Raw genomic sequence first — 19,739 nt, forward strand, 5'->3', positions numbered from 1 at the left:
ACGCCTTTCACGCTACATGTCGTAGGCTGTTTTTTAGTACAATATGCCCAGTAAAGGTAATCTTTAGCCCTTCCCTTTCAACTTGTTTGGTTTCTGTTTGCTTTACCAATTAAGTGTACAGGTGTCCTCTATTGTGATATTGTGAAGTAATTAGTTTCAGCTTGTTTCACCAAGTTGGATCCAGTAGCGTATAAAACAACATTTAATTAAATTGGAATTGAAGACAACGTGGTTTTTTGGTGTTTTTTCGAGGTTATTAGGCATATGGGGATGTGACGAACAGTGGATGTACGCTGATTGAGGGAACAGAACAGGTAATAGTGGATAGAATTTACGCCATTCGTAGGAGAACATGACATGGAACCCATCAGTTTTCAATTTTTCAATTTTTTTTTAATCACTGGCATGATTCTGCAAGTAAGGTTTTGATTGGTGGACATGAGCTACAACTGGCTGCTGTTAGATCCACATGCAATAGTGGAGCTAATTTTAATTAAATTGTACAAACAGTTAATAAAAACTGGATATTAATGTTGAATTCTAACTCTATTTTACTTTTTTTGGTTATAGTATACCACAAAATAATGTTAAGAAACGATTACAATATCAAAGAAATAACTATGAATATGTTTGGAAAAAATGCACTCATCGAGTGGACGAATTGTCCGAGGTGAGTGGACGAATCGTCCGTGGACGAACCGTCTGGTGGACGAATCGTCCGTGGACGAATTGTCCAGTGGACGAACCGTCTGGAAAGCTTTTTAATATACTTGATAAAATTTAATATTTCATTTAATTAGAAAATTTGTTTCTAATTTTCGTTATTATTCATACGTACCTAGTGCTAGCACAACAAATATGCTATTCAACCTGAGTCATACCTACACACTGCAGAATTCTCTCCCTTGCCGGATATGCGCAATGCTATCCTTGCACGGACTACCTGTAACTTCATTCTTGGTTCAAAGTCCACCCAAACCCACCGAGGGAAAGCCTCATAGGGGTGGATGGGAGGTATAGTTTGTTCTGCTAGCACTAGGTAAATATGAATAATAATGAAAATTAACAACAAATGTTCTAATAGTCTTATTCAACTTACTGTGCTAGCACAACAAATATGCTATAACGGACGTGCAATGACACCGTTGAGCACGTGAATTCAACATTAATGGGAGGAGGTAAGGAAAATAGAGGACTTACCCGTACCCAAAAAGCTCCTTTGAAGTAATGACATGGAGATAGGACGAACCACGACATACGGTAACAAGGAGTCAAAAAACTTTTGGGAATAAAAAAGGGGCTTCCCAAAAAAAAAACATCCCCATGAAAGGGAGGAAAAAACATCTCCCCAGGGAGAGGAAACGGTAGACAACACTACAAAAACCCCATCCCTCAGAAAAGGGTGGAGTGTTAAACATGTCCGAAGCGTGAATCGCTGGCAGTCGGACGGAAAAGAGGTCGACCCCTTTCCGATGCCCTGCGCACAAACATGACGTGTTGAGCCGCAATGAACTGTCTGGATCCTACGCGTACCGTCAGGACCAACCGCCATATCCCGGTAATTGAAACGGTCAAAAGTGTGCCGTCCTTTCCAAACCCCTGCATTCGTGACCTTTATAATATCTAAAGAGTCAGGGAAGCAGAAATGGCTCGGATTTCATGTGGTTTAACAGATAAATTTCGTAACACATGATCACCAGCAATCTCATATGCTAGCTTGATGGTAGCTGCTATCCATCGAGACAAAGCATTTTTTGTGACATCACTAGGCCTAATGGTATAAGAAATAAACAATCTCTTTTTACCCTGCCGCCGGTTTTTCGTACGCTCCAAATAATACTTCAATGCTCTCACTGGGCAAAGAAGTCTATCCGAGTTGTCAGATGACAGTGTACGAAATAAACTGTTAATGACAGTAGGTGGAAACTCTTCCTCCGGAGACTGTTTTTTAGCAACAAAGATAGGGTCGGTACGTAAAGTGCAGACCCGTCCGAATTGTAATCAACTAAGTCATGCAAAAAAGCATGTATCTAACTGATCCGACGACAAGCCGCCAGTGAAACCAGAAACAGAGTCTTCCACGTCAAGGCACGAAGACTAGCAAACCTCAACGGCTCATAAGGCGCACCCTTAAGAGCATGCAACACAAGAAAGACATTCCATTTCGGAATAATGGAAGGTCGTTCAACCGTGGATTGCAATGATTTAAGTAAATCATGCAACACCAAGTTCGTAGAAAAGTCACGACATCTACACTGTTTAAGAGTAGTGAAAATCGCAGCTCTGCGACTTTTCACTGTCGTGACTTTAAGTTTTCCTTTCTTGGACCAACGCCAGAAAGTACTCCGCTAAATCGTTGACAGTAGGCGATAAGGGATCGAAATCCCGTGCGTTCGCCCAACGAACCCACACACGCCAGTGACACTGAATGAATGAATGAATGAATGAATGTTTAAACGACACCCCCAGCACGAAAAATACATTGGCTATTGGGTGTCAAACTATGGTAATGCAAATAAATAAGTGATGATCAACATCAATATAAAAATTCAAGGTTTAAACAAAACAGTGTAAAGAACTGTGCAAAAATACCAATACAAATATCACAGAATTTTACGGACACCGAATTTTTACTCTAAACTTCAATTTGTGCTGTATTGGCCATTCTCAAAGAGAATGTTACACCCCTGCACCACGGTGAGGTTACAGCACGCGCAGGGGGCCATGTGACACTGATAAACCGACTCGGTAGATTTGCGCTTTGCTGAAGAGACGAGATGCGCAATTCTGCGTCGCAAGGAAGCTCTGATAACCTCCACGCGTGAAGCCGGACGACCTACGGCTTCGGATGCCACACCGTCTGACTCAGTCACTGGCTGAGTAGATCGGACAACACTGGTAACCGGAAACAGTGACAGGAGCTGTGTAAACCAGGGCTGCGCCACCCACAGAGGAGCTATCGACGTCACGTGACAAGGTTCCTGGACCACTTTGGTCAACACCTTGCCGAGTAAGACAGGTGGAGGGAAGGTATAAAAATCCAGTCCAGTCCAGTCCATACTCAACGCGTCGTACTCCAACGCCAATGTGTCCGGTACCGGGGACACGAACACCAGCAATTGGTTGTTCAACCGTATGGCAAACATGTCCACCTGTGGACTGCCCCAAACATGGAGAACCGCTGCGACCACCCCTTTGTTCAACATCCACTCCGTCTGAACAGGGGTATGTCGACTGAGGGCATCGGCCAACACATTCACCTACGAAGGAATGTGTTTCGCCCACAGAGTCGTCCCTAGTTGGTCGCAGAATTTCAAAATCGCAAGAGCTTTGCGACCCAAAGTCTTCGATTTGGTTCCACCCCAACGATTGAGATATGCTACTACCGACGTATTGTCGCATCTCAACAGAATTCGATGGTGTTGAAGAACACACAGGAAATGAAGACAGGCACGATGCACTGCCTCCATCTCCAAACAGTTGATATGAAGCTTCCTCTCGGAGAGGTTCCATACCCCTGAAATGTGTTGATCCAACAGATGCGCCCCGTACCCGTGCAGCGACGCATCCGTGAAAAGGATCAGATGAGGCCAGAGATTCGAGGTGGCCCAACACCACGTGGAGAGATCGTACCGTAGTGCTTTGCTCCCCCCATCAAGCGTCACACCGACGTTTGAAAATTGTGGATACGCGCTTCGGTGGGACAAACCGACGCTACCACAAGATCGAAGACCACTCCGAGATATGTGAAAATCTGAGCCGGTGTAAACGGAATGCAAGTCCGTAGGAATGGTAGTCTCCCCGGACTCCTAGGACTAACGTATCTAGGAATGCAAGTCCTAGGACATAGGTTCCTTAGGATTGCTGGTCCGACTGCCAGGAATGCATGTCCAGGTAGGACTTACATTCCCACACAACCAAAATGCAAGTCCGGTGGCATACAGGCATACTATAATGCAATGCAAATACAAAATGCAAACACATTAGTTTCTCTTTTTTTATTCAACAATTTTAGGCATTGGTGCATCCTCCCACTGTTTCAGATTAGCCCCATTAATAGAACTTTTTAGTGCTATTCCATCCATTGTTGACAATAGATAGGACCCACTCTATAAGGGCCTAGCCAAGGCTTCTGCTCTTTTCCCCCTTTGCGATCTTGCCGTCGCAGGTTCTTCTTTAGAACTTTTGTTCCGATAACAAAATCCTGAAATAAAGACAACAACATTTAATCATAATTATATATTAATATATATATATATATATATATATATATATATATATATATGTATGTATGTATGTATGTATGTCTGTGTGTCTGTGTGTGTGTGTGTGTGTGTGTGTGTGTGTGTGATGTGTTATACCAAAAATATTACTATATTTTTAATGTATATTTTTCTGTGTAAAATTTACAAATGGCGTACATGTTATAGCTATAATATGATTTACATAATAAAAATAGCAGTCATATTTTAATTAGTTCGTTTTAAAAACTACAAACCTGTTGTGACGCATGTCTTTGATCGTAATTTCGTTTTTGGCGATTTTGTGCCTCTTTGATATTGCCAACAGCCATTTTTCCAATGACGTTTGCCATTTCTTTAACCCTTTCATTTATTTCATTCTGGCATGTTTCTTCGGACACTAGTTGCTCTGTATTATCGTCCGAATCACAGACCACATCAGATGGTAAAGCTGGTTCTCTGTTATAACGATAATCAATATAATAAAACACATTTTTAGTATATAATTATTATCAATTATAAATTGTATGATACGCAAATAAAGTGATTTTTGTTTTCAACTATAAATGGTTTCCACTTTTATCATCAACACTTCAATCGTCAATCACAGGATAGCTGTACAATATCTAATTATAACAACATTTACTCGTAAATCACGGGAACTATTTTATTTCATTAGCCCAATCACTGGATATGCATTATAAACTTCTCACCTTCCGTACATCAGGAAAAAAGGGGAAAACTTGGTGCTGGCGTGTTTCGACGTGTTATAGCCAAACACAACTTGCTGCAGCAATGTATCCCACTCAGCATCATCATCATCAAGCTTTAACAACATGTTTTCCAGAGTTTGATTAAATCTCTCTGAAAAAAAAATGTCAAAGCACAACTTTTTAATTTTTCCTTTATTGCACATCAGTTTATTAACAAAAAATTGCAATCAATTACGTTACTGAAACATGGCAAAATGTCGTAGAATTTTGTTTTTAATACTGATGGCTTTAGTTGCATAAATTTACATCATGTTTTTTTTTATATACTTAACTTTTTTCCACAATGTACAAACTTTTTCAAAATTGAGTGCTAAAAGTATTTATAGCCATATGTTGTTCATAGGTTCTGCTTTAATTATTTTAATTGCAACACTGTATTATTGATAGTATAATGTAACAATATAGGGTATTAGATTTACCTGTTAATCCGTTACATTGCTGGTGATATGCAGTGGTACGACGATGTACAATCTTCAGTGCATCTGCAATCCCATCAACCACACTGTTGTTGAATTCTCTTCCCTGGTCACTTATTATTTTTTGTGGGAAACCAAAAATAAAAAATAAATTATACCAATTAAATAAATAAATTAAAAAATACATTAATTATGACTACAGTCAAACCTGCTCAAGCAGCCACCTGTTTTAACTAGCCAGCTGTCTTTAAAGGTCACCTTACTTTTCTCCCAAATCAGCTATTTTAGTACAATATAACCTATATTAAGCAGCCACCTGTCTTAAGAGGCCACTTTTTTGTTACTCCCTTGGGAGGCTGCATAAAACAGGTTTCACTGTATATGTAAATACAACATGTAAGAGAAAAACATATGGTTTAAAATTAATAATAAAAAAGAGTTCTTTTTAAAAATAAGTTAGCGTTAGATATTATTACAATTATAATATAATAATTTAAAATTAATTTTACCATAAGAAGAGGTCCAATAACAAGTGTGCGACTCCAGATGCTTGTTTAGTAGGCAAAGCTTTTGCTTGTGCCCACTTTGAGTAATAGCAGGTAACGGTGCAAATGTATTTGTTTCCATTGGTAGTTTCCCTCAAAGGGCCAACCAGATCTATGCCAATCTAAAGAAACAATGAAAAGTTAAAATTAAAAACTGCAAACACATTGAATTTTATTATAATTATTACTTTATAATTATATATATTTTTCTACAATTATTTTTTTCACTGTGAAATCATATATTTTTAAAACTTAAATTATATTTATAAAAAAGATTTCTTGTAATTAGGTGGAGGGCCTTTTAAATTATATGTTTTACGTAAAACTTAATACATTTTCAAAACTACAAATGTATGTGTACAAAACGATCTTACTATAAGACAGTAAAATAAAAAAATTTAATTTAAAGACGACACTAGAGCACAGTGATATTTTGTTTATCTTATCAGCGGCTATTGGACGTTATACATATGGTAATTCTGACACATTTTTGAGTGGAAACCCGTTGCGGCTACATAGGCTACTCTTTCCGATAAGCAGAAAGGGATCTTTTATATGCACTTTCCCATTAATAATATAAGACAGTACAACTAAAGTATTTTAATAAAATAAAACTTACTAATCGCCAAACTTGAGGCTTTGTAACTGGAATAGGGTGTAAAGGTGGAGCAATTTTATTTTGTTTTCTGTTCACTTTCTGGCACCTCTCGCAGGTTTGAAGGTATCTTTTTACATCTTCTACCAAATTAGGCCACCAATATCTTTTTTCAATTTTATCAAGCGTTTTGTCACGGCCAAAGTGACCCCATAAATTAAAAACAAAAATTAAAATATTAATCTTCATAATACCGTATGTATTTTTTAATGATGTAATGTATTATAATGTAATGCATGAATGGATGTTTAACGACATCCTATAAAAAGTGGATGTTAAAAAGATGGTAAGCATAAGAAAAATAATTTATAAAAATATTTCAATACATTAAACAAAAGTAAGGGCCAAATTTTAATTAAATTGAATAGTATACGTGTACGTAATCAGTCTTCCATAAACATAACTTTTCATTCAAATATATTAGTAAATTTAATTTGTGCGTCCGTCTCTATGAATTATAATTTACTTAAACGTATACATATATATACGCATTACAAACAAATGGAAATTTTCCCTTACGCATTCGCTATAATTAATAATTAATAATTTATTCAATTTAAATGTTACAATTATTAATGTAAACTTAAAATAAGTACATACCCAATGGGCTAGAGTGCATGGCATTCATGGCTTCTTCAATTTCCTCAGGTGTGATGAGGACTTTTCGCCAGTTTTCCAGTGTATCTGACGTTGAGCTGGAGTCGGGAATAATATCTGTTGTTGTCTTCCTATTGACTTTATAGTAAAGGGTGCTTTTATCAACCTGGAAGTAATTACAATACATGTGTATCTTAAAATATAGTTTATGTGGTATATTTGATATTTAGATAATATCATGTGTACTTCCACATTTAGACATGTTATTGTTAAACTATTGATCAAATGGCACATAGACGTTGTAATGAAAGTTTAACGGACCAAACAGTTTCATTAATAAAATACAAGCGGACTAATAGTACAGGAATGAAAGTCCCATGGACTTCGAGTACTAGGAATGGAAGTCCCACGGACTTAGAGTACTAGGAATAAAAGTCCCACGGACTAAGAGTACTAGGAATGAAAGTCCCACGGACTTAGAGTACTAGGAATGAAAGTCCCACGGACTAAGAGTACTATGAATGAAAGTCCCACGGATTAGGATTCCTAGGAATAAAAGTCCAACTGAATAAAAATTATAAACAACACAAGTTAAACAGATAAAATTGTACAAGATAATAACTAATGAGCTTACTTTGTAGCTGGCCCTCGCTGTTCTTCGAATGACACGCTTATTTGACTCGCTTGTTCCAGGTTGATAATGTCCATTTTGCAAATAAAAAAATATGTCTGCCACTTGCGGCTTGAAGCGTTTTTTGCATGTCTCGTCTGACATATTGAATGCACGAACATGCTTTTGAGTAGCTGCTTTATATGCGTTCGGAAGAAGCAAGATGCACGTTCTGTGTTCATCTTCCAATGCAAATATAACATGGTTACAAACATTCTATCACGTGTTATATCCAAGATTATTAAAAAAAACAAAAACAACGACAACATTTGTCATAAAAAAATAATGCGGCATAGAGATTTGAACCAGCAATGATATTACTGAAGTTGAACTATCTTATCCACTACACTACGAGAGAAGGCTGCCAGACTCTCAAATTTCAATCGTGCCTTGAAGATAACTCGTGCATATTGCCGAAGGTAATATAAATACATCTATTAATATGTCGGACTTGTATTTATGTCGGACTTGTCACTGCTGTAAAGGGAATTTAAGTCCGGTAGGAATAGAAGTCCTAGGCTTACTATAAAAAAAAACCCAGAAAAATATATCCGGAATGCAAGTCTGGGTAGGACTTACATTTGTAAGAATGGAGGTCCGATAGGACTACGCTTCCTAGGAACCGAGGTCCGCAGGACCTCGGTTCCTACGGACTTGCATTCCATTTACACCGGAATTAACTCCGACTTCACCCAATTGGGAATAAAACCCAATTGGAGGATCGTGTTCAAAACCAACCCGACATTGGTCCGACACTCCTGTTGCGACGAAGCTGGGATCAACCAATCGTCCAGATAGGTATGCATTCGAACCCCTAACGAATGAACATGACCTACCACCGCTTTTACCACACGTGTAAAAAAAAGCATGGGGACTCGTCGCCAACCCGAACGGGAGCACACGAAACTCGTACGCTTTCCCGTCGAAAAGGAAGCGTAGAAACTTCCAAAACGCCTTGTGCACCGGGACCTGGAGGTATGCGTCTTTCAGATCGATCGACGCAGCCCACTCCCCAATTTGAAGCGGGTTCCGGCAGGTTCATGGAAGGAACGTCGACGTAGACGTTCAGTGGCTTCAAATTTAGGATTGGTCTCCATTCCCCATTTTTCTTCTGGGCGAAGAAAAGATGAGAATAAAATCCCGGAGTGTCCAGACTGACTCTCTGGATGGCCCCTTTGCCGAGAAACTCGGCAATCATACTCTCCACTAAAATGGTAACGGCGGCATTCTCGGAGTGGAAGTAAGAGGTGGGGGCTCGAAGAAAAGGGTATTTTGTAACCGTGTCGACCGACCGACAGAACCCAGAGGTCGAGACCCGGCAGCCTGCACCAATTTCGTAGGAAATGGCGGAGCCTGCCCCCCCCCCCCCCCGCCCCGCCCCACGGGTATGGTTGCTAATGGTACCTCCGAAAGCAACTGCCGATCGTTCACGTACCCTCACCCCAACCGCTTACCACTCGTAGACGCATCGCCTTTGGTGGACTGAGAACGGAACGCAGTACGACGTTTGCGTCCTCGCTTAGCGGAAGACGGGTTGTTACCTGGTTGCCTCCTATTGTCAGGAACCCTAGGGATCTAAGCCGACTGTAAAAAAGCAGCCTTTGTCACAGGAGGAGGCTTGAACCCCGAAAACGTGGACCGACGTTTACCAGAGGTTGAGGGTTGAGTGTTCGGGACTGGTCGCGACAAATCCTTGTCTAGGACAATATTAAAATCGGGACCGAAAAGTAAATTTTCCTGTACAGAACGTGTACGAAAAAACGTCTTCGCAACGTTTGACGCACTCGAACCCGCCAGGTAATGGTCACGCCGTAACAAAAGACTGTTCGCAAACAATCGGCCAGATAACTGAGCAATATGCTTAGCGGCTTTTGACGCTCCTCCAAACAGCCTTTCGCCATCGCGGGAAGGCTCTCGACAGCCTTATCCAAGCCAAATAGGAACGTACCTAAATGGTTATTAACCTGGAACATCGATTTAGCCAGCCGTTCGAACGATTCCAGATCCGCGATTGGCAATGACACATGCGGCGATGGGGAACAAGCGGCTCGGACACTAGCGGGAACGACCGCCGGATGTTCGAGAAAATCCGCCCCCAACGTCTCATAGGAGTCGGCACGAAAAATGCGCGCTCCAATTAAGATTTTCCCCGTAGGCAGTGCCGTTGGGTACTCATCAACACCCACTCCCAAGATATGATCACTGCCAGTGATCAACGCATCAATGTCACAAAGTGAACTGTGCGCCTCCTGTGCAAGTGGTAAACCCGACTCCTCACGAGGAGTGACCAAATTCAAAGAACGGTTCTCGAAGGAGACACCCTTGAATGTAGGCTGGGCCTCAACCTGAGGTATAGCGTCCCCGCATACCTGTCGGACCTGGTCCCTGACAAAAGCCAGAACCGCCAGATAATCGCACTCCTCCTCTACCTCCGAACCGAAGTGAGAGAGAGCTGGGTCAGCGACAGAATCCGGTCCAACCGACGCTTCCTCTGAAGCCAGGTCACTGTCCATTGGATCCCGAAGATCTACATGGACTCCTCCCCCTAATCGAGACGCCCCTGGGGCAGCGTCTCCCGAGACGGAAACAATAGGAACCGAACGACAATCCCTAACTGCATCGTCAAACTGCTGTCGAGACGCAGTTTCTGCTGGTTTTGGCAGAAAACCAGAGGGGGGGGGGGTGGGGGGAGTCGCACCCGACGGTCCCGTCTGCGAAAGCAATGATCCCAACTGAGACGAAGCGTTAAAAAATTCCACAAAACTCCGAAACAACGTTTCCTGAAAGCCTAACGGTCGTTCCTGCGCCAAGTGCGGAACAGTCGGAGTTTGCGGCCACAGAGTACCCCCCAGCCGAGGGGTATCTGCGCGAACCTAGTCCTCTATCGAGTAAAGTCGAAGAGGTAGGGACCAAAGACGGTGCAAACTGTGAGGAGATGTCCGTTGCTAACGAAATCACCGGACCCTTGGGGTAAACATATGCAAACGGAGGACCCAAACGGGATGAGTCCTTCACCCAACGGTAAACATCGGTCGGCTCAGTTCGAAGCAAACTGGCAGAACTCTCCTCGGGCCTTGAGAATGCTAAGGTGCCGAAGCGACTGTCAGCAATCGAAGGCAAAGTCGGAGCCACCTGCTCTGCGGACGAAGCAGTAGACCTATGCACAACGGAGTGCATGTGCTCGGTAACCGATGAAGTCGTCAAAACCGGTGCCGTGACGACTCCACCCTGCCCCCCCCCCCCTTCTGTTTGTAAAGGTAACCGTAACGACGATGGCGACGCCCAAGACGAAGCCACACAAACAGAAGAAGGCGCCGTCACTAACGAAGACGGCTCACTTGCCACGGTCACAATAGGAGCCCGGGGGTGGGGGGGGGGGGGCGCTCCCGAAGTATCGGTAACTGTACTCGTAACACGGACCGACGAAGAAACACCCTTGTGTTTCCCCCCTTTCCGGACACTTTTCGAAGTGTCTACAGACTTATGGGACCTACCCACTAAGTCCGACTTGCCGAAGCAGCCGACAAGATTTTGCTGGTACCCGAAACCCGAGTCTGCGAACCGAACCGAACCCACTGGTCAGGAGACCACGTGGCGCAGATCTCACACTGACGGTCTTGAGAACAAGACCGACAGTCGGGACACAACACGTGTGTGTCTTTACGTCGTAAAGGAAATTGACAACCATCTCGCGCACAAACTTTCCGTGCGCTAGCTGTCAACGAACTCGCGTCGGACATGGTAAATTCAACACAGAATTCCCAACTACCAACCGTATGTCAAGTTCAACCGAAAAACAAACACAAAATTACAAGTAAATAAAACTTTTTGCCAAAGCTTAAACAGGTGTTAACAGGTGGACTGCAGAATTGAGAATGAATTTACAGTTAGCCCGTGCAAGGATAGCATTGCGCATATTCGGCAAGGCAGAGAATTCTGCAGTGTGTATGTATGACTCAGGTTGAATAGCATATTTGTTGTGCTAGCACAGTAAGTTGAATCAGACTAATACGCATTGTGTAGGTTTGATAAATATTTTAAAAGCGATTAATAAATTAAGTCCTCAATGTTGTACATGCCACACAAAACTAGTAACGGGTTTTCTACGTTTCTGGCGATATGCAGAAAACATTTTTTTTTCTAAAAATCACTTATTGTTGGAGACAAATGTGAATAGCCAAAGCAAAGCAGGTATACCAACCTTCAATTCAGTGCAGTGAAAATTGACATACTGCGTCACACGTAGGAGTAACACGTTGTCAAGACAAAACAAGAATTTATTACACTCAGGCCATATTCTACGGCATATGAGGACAAATGTTCAAAATTGGGTATGGTTTACAGGATCAAAAATAGTATAATTATAATATTGGTAGTAATACAGAAAATTAGTAAATATGATATTTTATCAATGGTATTTAAATATAGCTTATGATGTAGTATCAAAATATGCTATATGTTTGCTGTATATAGAGTTTGGGGTTGGTGTGTACGAAACGTAACATCCATGAAACCATTTCGTGATCTTAATTATACACGGCAATGGAAGTGAGAAACATATACTTTTCAAAACAATGTACTTTTTCCTGCAATTTTTTGTTGATGATATTTGGCTATGCACGATTTTAAACATTAGAGTTGCACTGCATGCATATGTTTGTGTTTGAAATATACCAGCAAGTTGGATGTAGTACTGCTTGTCATTTTAACAGGGTGCTCAGACTATATATTGTAATATTAGTACTGTTTTTAGGGACTTACAGCCTCATAAATTTATTCGTGATTTGTTTTATTAGTTTGCATGTGTTTTTTAAATAACTAATTATGTGGGTGTTAAAATGTTGGCGACATCGAAACAATTACGTTTTTGTGACCATTGTCGGGTCAGAACTTCTAAAAATATTTATTGTACCTATGATACCGATAGATCTTCTGAATCGTCTGTTCCTTTTCCGCAAAAGCACTGCAAAAAATAAATCGTTAGGTCAGTGCATTCGAGAAAAATCCTGCCGATTAGTATTTTTCGAGTGTTAACAATGTCGGCGTTTTTACCCATATCTAAAATTAATTCCAATACGCACGACGGTGGCTTTGAATTAGGAATTTTGATGAGTTGTGGATCCACGAACAAAACCCAGATTAGCAAATGAATACAACGAATTAATTCGTTTTAATGAAGGATATGTAATACCTTGGTTAACTTGGTGTTTCTCGCGAAGATTCCGTATACTTGACTACTGCAGATGGCATAATAGGGACCGTTTTTGTCTTACATTCGTGCAACTACATATACATGTACTTTAACACTTAACACTTGAAGGGTTCTGTAACGGTACATGCTATTAATTTTGTTTTCGCCTGTGGCGATATTAATTGTGTTAGAGGGCCGTGTGCAGTTCCAATTTGCACTTACGCCCAGGTGGACACTTTGTTACGTAATACCTCCGCTGCGCGACGGTGGTCGAGCTGTTCCAATACACACCCAGCCCAGATGTGGATGCCATGTGGCCAGTAGTTACGTAATAACTCCGGTAGTGCTGTTTATGACCAGGGGATTGCTCGCGGAATGGCGACAGTCAGTCTGGGCGATCTAGGAAAAATATGCCGGCGTGGTCGCTGTGGAAAATTCACATGATACGTGAGGTGCCGCGATGTACCCCCAGGCGATATTCGGTTTTATGATAAATAGCTAGGGTTTTAGACATATCGGGGAGAAACATATTGGAAGGCTTCCAGGGGGAACGTTCGTCCGTTTGGACTTGGTAAATATCATTTTCTGCTCTGTGTATAACCTTGATGTGATTGATGTGACTTTAAATATTTTAATACTGTATTATACTAATATTATTTAGACGGTGCTGCCGGTCATCTGACGCAGGAATACTGCAGGCTCACTGTTCTATATATATATAAAGCTTAGCCAGTAATCCTAGAGGACCTAGGTAAACTGTAGGTTATTGTCTGTATTGTGATAGGTGCCAGTATTAAAGTATTAAGTCTGTATTACAAGGTTATTGAATGAGTAGTAAGGGTTAATTAAAAATTAACCAGTTAGGAATAGAGTTATAATTCCTTTATTAATTAAGTTCCCCTGGAAGCGTTTCTCAATTATTACACGTTACTGAACGAGTAGTAAGGGTTAATTAAAAATTAACCAGTTAGGAATAGAGTTGTAATTCCTTTATTAATTAAGTTCTCCTGGAAGCGTTTCTCAATTATCACACGTGTGGGTGTTGTGTCACGGTGAAGTGAGTAGCATATTGTGTAAACTAGACACCTAGAGATTAACTAATTAAGTGATCAGTTCTGGGTTGTTATTATTTGTTGTTGTTAATTAACTACTGCGGCAGTACATTTGTCAGCGTAGGTTAATACAGATTCCAAAGTGTATTGTGTTTTTGTTGTGTTTTCTAGTGAACTAAACGTGCTATAATAATATATACCTTGTATAAGATCTTATCTCTGATCATACCCAGACGAGCCAGCGGGTATAACTGCCTGTTACAGAGAGATCTAATATATATACAGTTAGGAGAGATATTTGGACAATCGTGTTTCATTCAGTTACGGGTATTATAGGATCCCCGTGACAGGTTCATTGGGAATAGCATATGATGTCCAAACTGATAGTCAGTATTACAACGATCGTGTATGTTAACGTCATAATGACACATTAAATTAAAAACCTATAATCATTATATCCATTATTGCATACTAGGTAGAAGGTATAGGATTAGCAGTTCACTCAACCATGACCTATGTTGTTATAAGGTGTGTGCGAAATGGGACGTGTAACAAATGGGAGGATACCATTAAGGTCGTTGATAAATTATGCTTTCTTATGTATAAATATTTCACGATTGCAGAGTCCAAAAATGTGACATCACAGGTTATTCTATGGACTTTTTAAGCTTCGTCTGTAATGTTCATTGTACCGTTTTAGTATGTATGTCTGTCTGTCTCTGTGTATGTGTGCGTGTCTCTGTCTGTCTCTCTGTCTCTCTGTCTCTCTGCAGCAGCAGCAGTAGTAGCAGGGTTGAAAACTAACATGAAAACCATGGTCGCCAGCAGGGCCAGTTGAAGAAAAATCTTATCGGTCCTTCTTAAATTAGCTCTCCAGTTATCAATCTAATTCAAATTAGCTCCACTATTACATGTGGATCTAACAGCAGCCCGTTGGAGCTCATATCCAGTTGACCTTTCATTCGACCAATCAAAACCTTACTTGCAGAATCGTGCTAGTGATTTGAAAGGAATTTGAAAACATTCGGGATTGTGCCGATGGTATACGAAATGATTCGGGTGAATTACGAAGTATGCCGGAAACTAATTTCAATATAAAATGTTATATAAAATTCGTTTAAAGACGAAAAACAAAACCCGTCATGGTAGAGCCATAAAATCTATTTATACTAGTATACAATCCAGAGTTTATTACTGCACTTCCCCCCCCCCCCCCCCCCCCCCCCCCATTTTTAATGTTGAAATATACCAATAAGTTCGCCTATTGCATAAATAGTCTCGCCCGATATTTTTAGAATTTGAATGTTCCCGAATAACGCTATAAAAGGCGAAGTGTAATTGGTCGATATTTAAATTGTTATTTATAGATGAAATGTCACCTGGACATGGGAGTCTACGCAATGCTGTTAGATCTACTGGTAGACCAGAAGAGCTAATTTTAATCAGATTGTCCAATTACCACATTGAAATTTAACTGAAGAGGCAAAATCAAAACTAGACTTTCTTTAAAAATAATAACCATGTGCTCACGTTTAGTCCGTTTGCGTCAAAAGAAAACCGATGAATTGGCGTTTAACTTCATAATGAATAAAGTTAAAATTCATATAAAACCATGTCGTTAAATTTTAAACCTATACCAAATCAAATAACAAAAACAATTGAAAAAGAAATCCAGTATATATAATAAAAAAAAAATCTCATTTTTAATACCGGCGGTAAAAACAAAATGCTAGAACACCCAAGGTATGCTGCTTGACTTGCGTTGTCTCTGAAGTAAAATGCAATGCAGTACAAAGAGACTAAAGTGTCAGCCCTCTTTGTGGCGATCAAAGAGGGATGGAATAAACTTTGTAGAGGGGTGTAATTCCTAGTAAATGATTTCCTTGTGGGTGGCTGTTCTCCTACAGGCCAGGCACTAGATAGAAATCCAAGGAATCATCCACTAGTTTGCCACTATTCGACTCTGTTTGCACAGAGATACGGCCTTGCTCATATATTACGGTTTTGTCATTCATATTACCTTGGATGTTCCATCAGTTGCCTTAAAACCTGTATCAGAAAAAAAGAGTTAACCATGCAGTTTGATGGTAATTTGTAAAGTTTTTTTTTTTAATTTACATAGAACTCGCCCCCCCCCCCCCCCCCCCCCCCAATAAAATATTTGAGATGGTATGGGTTTAAGACTTGACAAATTAATGTTTTTATATGAATTTTATCTTTATTTATTATTTTGGCGCTGTCAAAATATTGAACATGTTCTGTCTTCTGTTGCCAGGCCTATAGTGTTTTTTGTCACATTCGATTCAGTGTAAGTGTGTTTCTTTTTTAACCAGTACCATACTCGCCAGACCCTAAAATCGATGTTCGTCCAACGAACTACCTTTGTCAAATTCTTAGTCGCCCTTAGCCAGGAAAAGTCGCCACGGGCCGCCGGGCGAATGCTAATTTTCAACCCTGTAGTAGCCGTAGTAGTGGCAGCGACACCAGTAACAGCAGAATTTGTAGTAGCAGGAGGAGGAGAGGGAGCAGCAGTAGCAACAAAAACAACCGCAGTCAATAATAAAAAGAACGCCTCGAATGTCCAACCATTCTATTTCTTTTAGTCATATATCCTGTTTCGGATATTCAGTCATCGGGTTGCTTTCTTTCAATATCATCACTAACATTAAATGAAATATGATCACCGTATGCTTTATGTTTTGAATATCATCGCATAACGCTCACAGTTGTGCTATAAGCGGCGCGCGCGTTATACGCGGCGTTACATAGCAGCACTGGGTTTAGGTAACCCCATATCGCAACTGATCATGTCGTTATTGATTTTGATGTTTATACACGCTTTAGAATCACACAGCCAAAAGAACATCTGAAACATAATTTTTTTAAACAAAGTCATCTTCACATGATCTATACACACGTACATAAAAATACAGGTAGAACAGATGGAATACCGCCATAAAAAAGACTAGCAGCGGACAAAATAATACTCGTGTTGACTGCGATAGTTAGCATTTTTATAGCATCGATTCTCGTGGTGGATGTGTTTGTTGTTTTACGTCAACTAGTGCTCAGCCATGTACATCAATGTTTGTTTGCCTTCTCGCATCCAACGAATCCGACCTGTTATTTGCTGTCACAAGTTGCGTCAACAAACATAAAACGAATCATGAACCAGTCTTTAGCCTGGTTTCCATAAAATATGTAACCTCTCCGACCGACGCAGACAAAAGTGTTTTTTTTTTTTTTTTTAAATATTATTATTTAATGTTGCTGTGTTTGGGTGTTTTTGTTGTTTTTTTTTTTTTTTTTTTTTGTTGTTTTTTTTTTTTTGGGGGGGGTTGTGGGGGGGGGTTGGGTGGGGGGGGGTTGGGATGCAGTCGCAAATTATCTGCAAAGGATTGGGTAACAGACAAGTGGAGATGATCTTTTGAAACTGTCGGATTAATCCTTCCTTTGGAAAGATGGTTATGTCCACATGAACAATAAAAAATGTAGGTCCGTTTATAGATATTGATGGATGACGAATTCGTAAAGGCATGTTTTATTTCGAGAATCATGAGAATGGCTTGGATAACTTTTCTCTCCAACCGACCTTGATTCATGGATTCAGCCGCTGTGAAGGTCGTTACATTGCTGTTGCTGTTGATGACGATGATGATGATAATTATTATTATTATTGTCATCATCATACAACTTCTTCTTCATTATTTTTACTACTACTACTACTGCTACTACTACTTCTCCTACTACTACTTCTACTACTACTAATTCTACTACTACTTATATTACTACTACTACTACAATTGCTTCTACTACTACTACTACTACTTCTACTACTACTATGACTACTACTTCTACTACTACTACTTCTACTACTATTACTCCTACTTATACTACTACTTCTACTAGTACTACTACTACGACTACTTCTACTACTTCTACTACAACTACTACTACTTTTACTACTTCTACTACTATTTCTACTACTTCTACTACTACTACTACTACTACTACTACCACTACTTTTACTATTATTTCTACTATTATTACTACTGTATTTTTTTACTATTAGCTTTCACCTGCCACGTCCTCTGCAGTGCTGTCCGACAAGGTTCGGTTTAAGACGTACCTGAGAACAAATGCCCCAGAGACCGAGCTTAATCCTGCAAAAGTTGCACTCTTCAGAGAATTTGAATGGTCGAACATCGCCATGATTCACCAGACCTTAGAGATATTCTCCGTGGTAAAGAAAACATAATAATACATTTTTATTTTATTATCGTATAAATTCAGTAGATGTGTCTATACTATACGTTTTTATCTTTGTCTTCTTATTTTATTTTTTCTTCAAAACATTATACCAAAAACGCACACAAAACGACGCATAGCAACAATATCTAACATAAATTTTCAGAGTTCTAAGTTATGTAAATTTTTGTGTTGATTGTTTGGTTGAAGTGTACTGATTATAAAAATGGCACTACTTCTTTTAGAGTCTTAGTTTTAGTCACATAATCTCACTTTCACTATTTTTAGGAAATGTTTTACGAATTTATGAGATTTGTCGCTTCAAAGACATATACAGAACAGCATATAGATGGATTTTTAATGGCTTTTATTAACACAAATATTACATAGATATTCTGCATGTTCTACTATACAGGTATAAATCAACAAAAAAGATTACAAATCACAAATTAATAGTTTTTCGTACTTTTCGTCGATGACATGATGAGTCATCGTGTACTAACACCCACAGATAGTCACACATCATGTTACAGTCGCATTTCCCTTGATATCTTCTTTCCATATTGATATATCTTGGTGAAATCTTTCGCCGTGTTCTTCACTGATGTCACCCATATTTTTACTGAAGAAATTTAGGTGAGAATGGAGGAAATGCAATTTCAAAGACATCCAGCATCCAAGCTTTTCATAAGTCTGTATCAACTTTTCTATTAACTGTTCGTAATTCCACTTTTGTTATTCCCAAGGAAATTTTCAACCACTTCTCTAAACGACCTTCAAGCGTTTCGCTCCTTCGATGTAATTTTATTCTTCAAAATCGTGTGACTGAAGCATCTTGCGAACAGCTGGTCCGATGAAAACACTACCTTCGATTTTTGCTTTTGACAGATGTGAAAACATGTTGGAAATGTATTTGAAAGCTTCGCCTTGTTTGTTCAGTGCTTTCACAAACTGTTTAACAACCCAAGTTTGATATGGACTTTCTCTGATTCCACCAAGGGCTGGTACTTCACATTCTTTGTGCCTGGAATAGAGTGTTCTCTTTGAAGCCAGTGTCTTTTGTGGTAGTGTTGAGATGTAGCACGACTGTCCCACAGGCAAAGAAAGCAAGAATGTTTTGTATAGCCTCTATGGAGTCCTTTTAAGAAGCTAATCATTTTGAAATCGCCACAGACCTGCCATTTGTACCTGTTGTAGTCTATAGTTTCTAGAAGAAATGTTACATTTTCGTAGTTTTCCTGTGTATGCACAGAGTGCCCAATTGGTATTGATGGATACTGATTTCCATTGTGCAGAAGAACACATTTGAGACTTCGGGAGGAACTGTCTATGAAGAGACACCAATCATTTG

Source organism: Gigantopelta aegis, chromosome 4, assembly GCF_016097555.1.
Source record: "Gigantopelta aegis isolate Gae_Host chromosome 4, Gae_host_genome, whole genome shotgun sequence".
Classification (NCBI taxonomy): domain Eukaryota; kingdom Metazoa; phylum Mollusca; class Gastropoda; order Neomphalida; family Peltospiridae; genus Gigantopelta; species Gigantopelta aegis.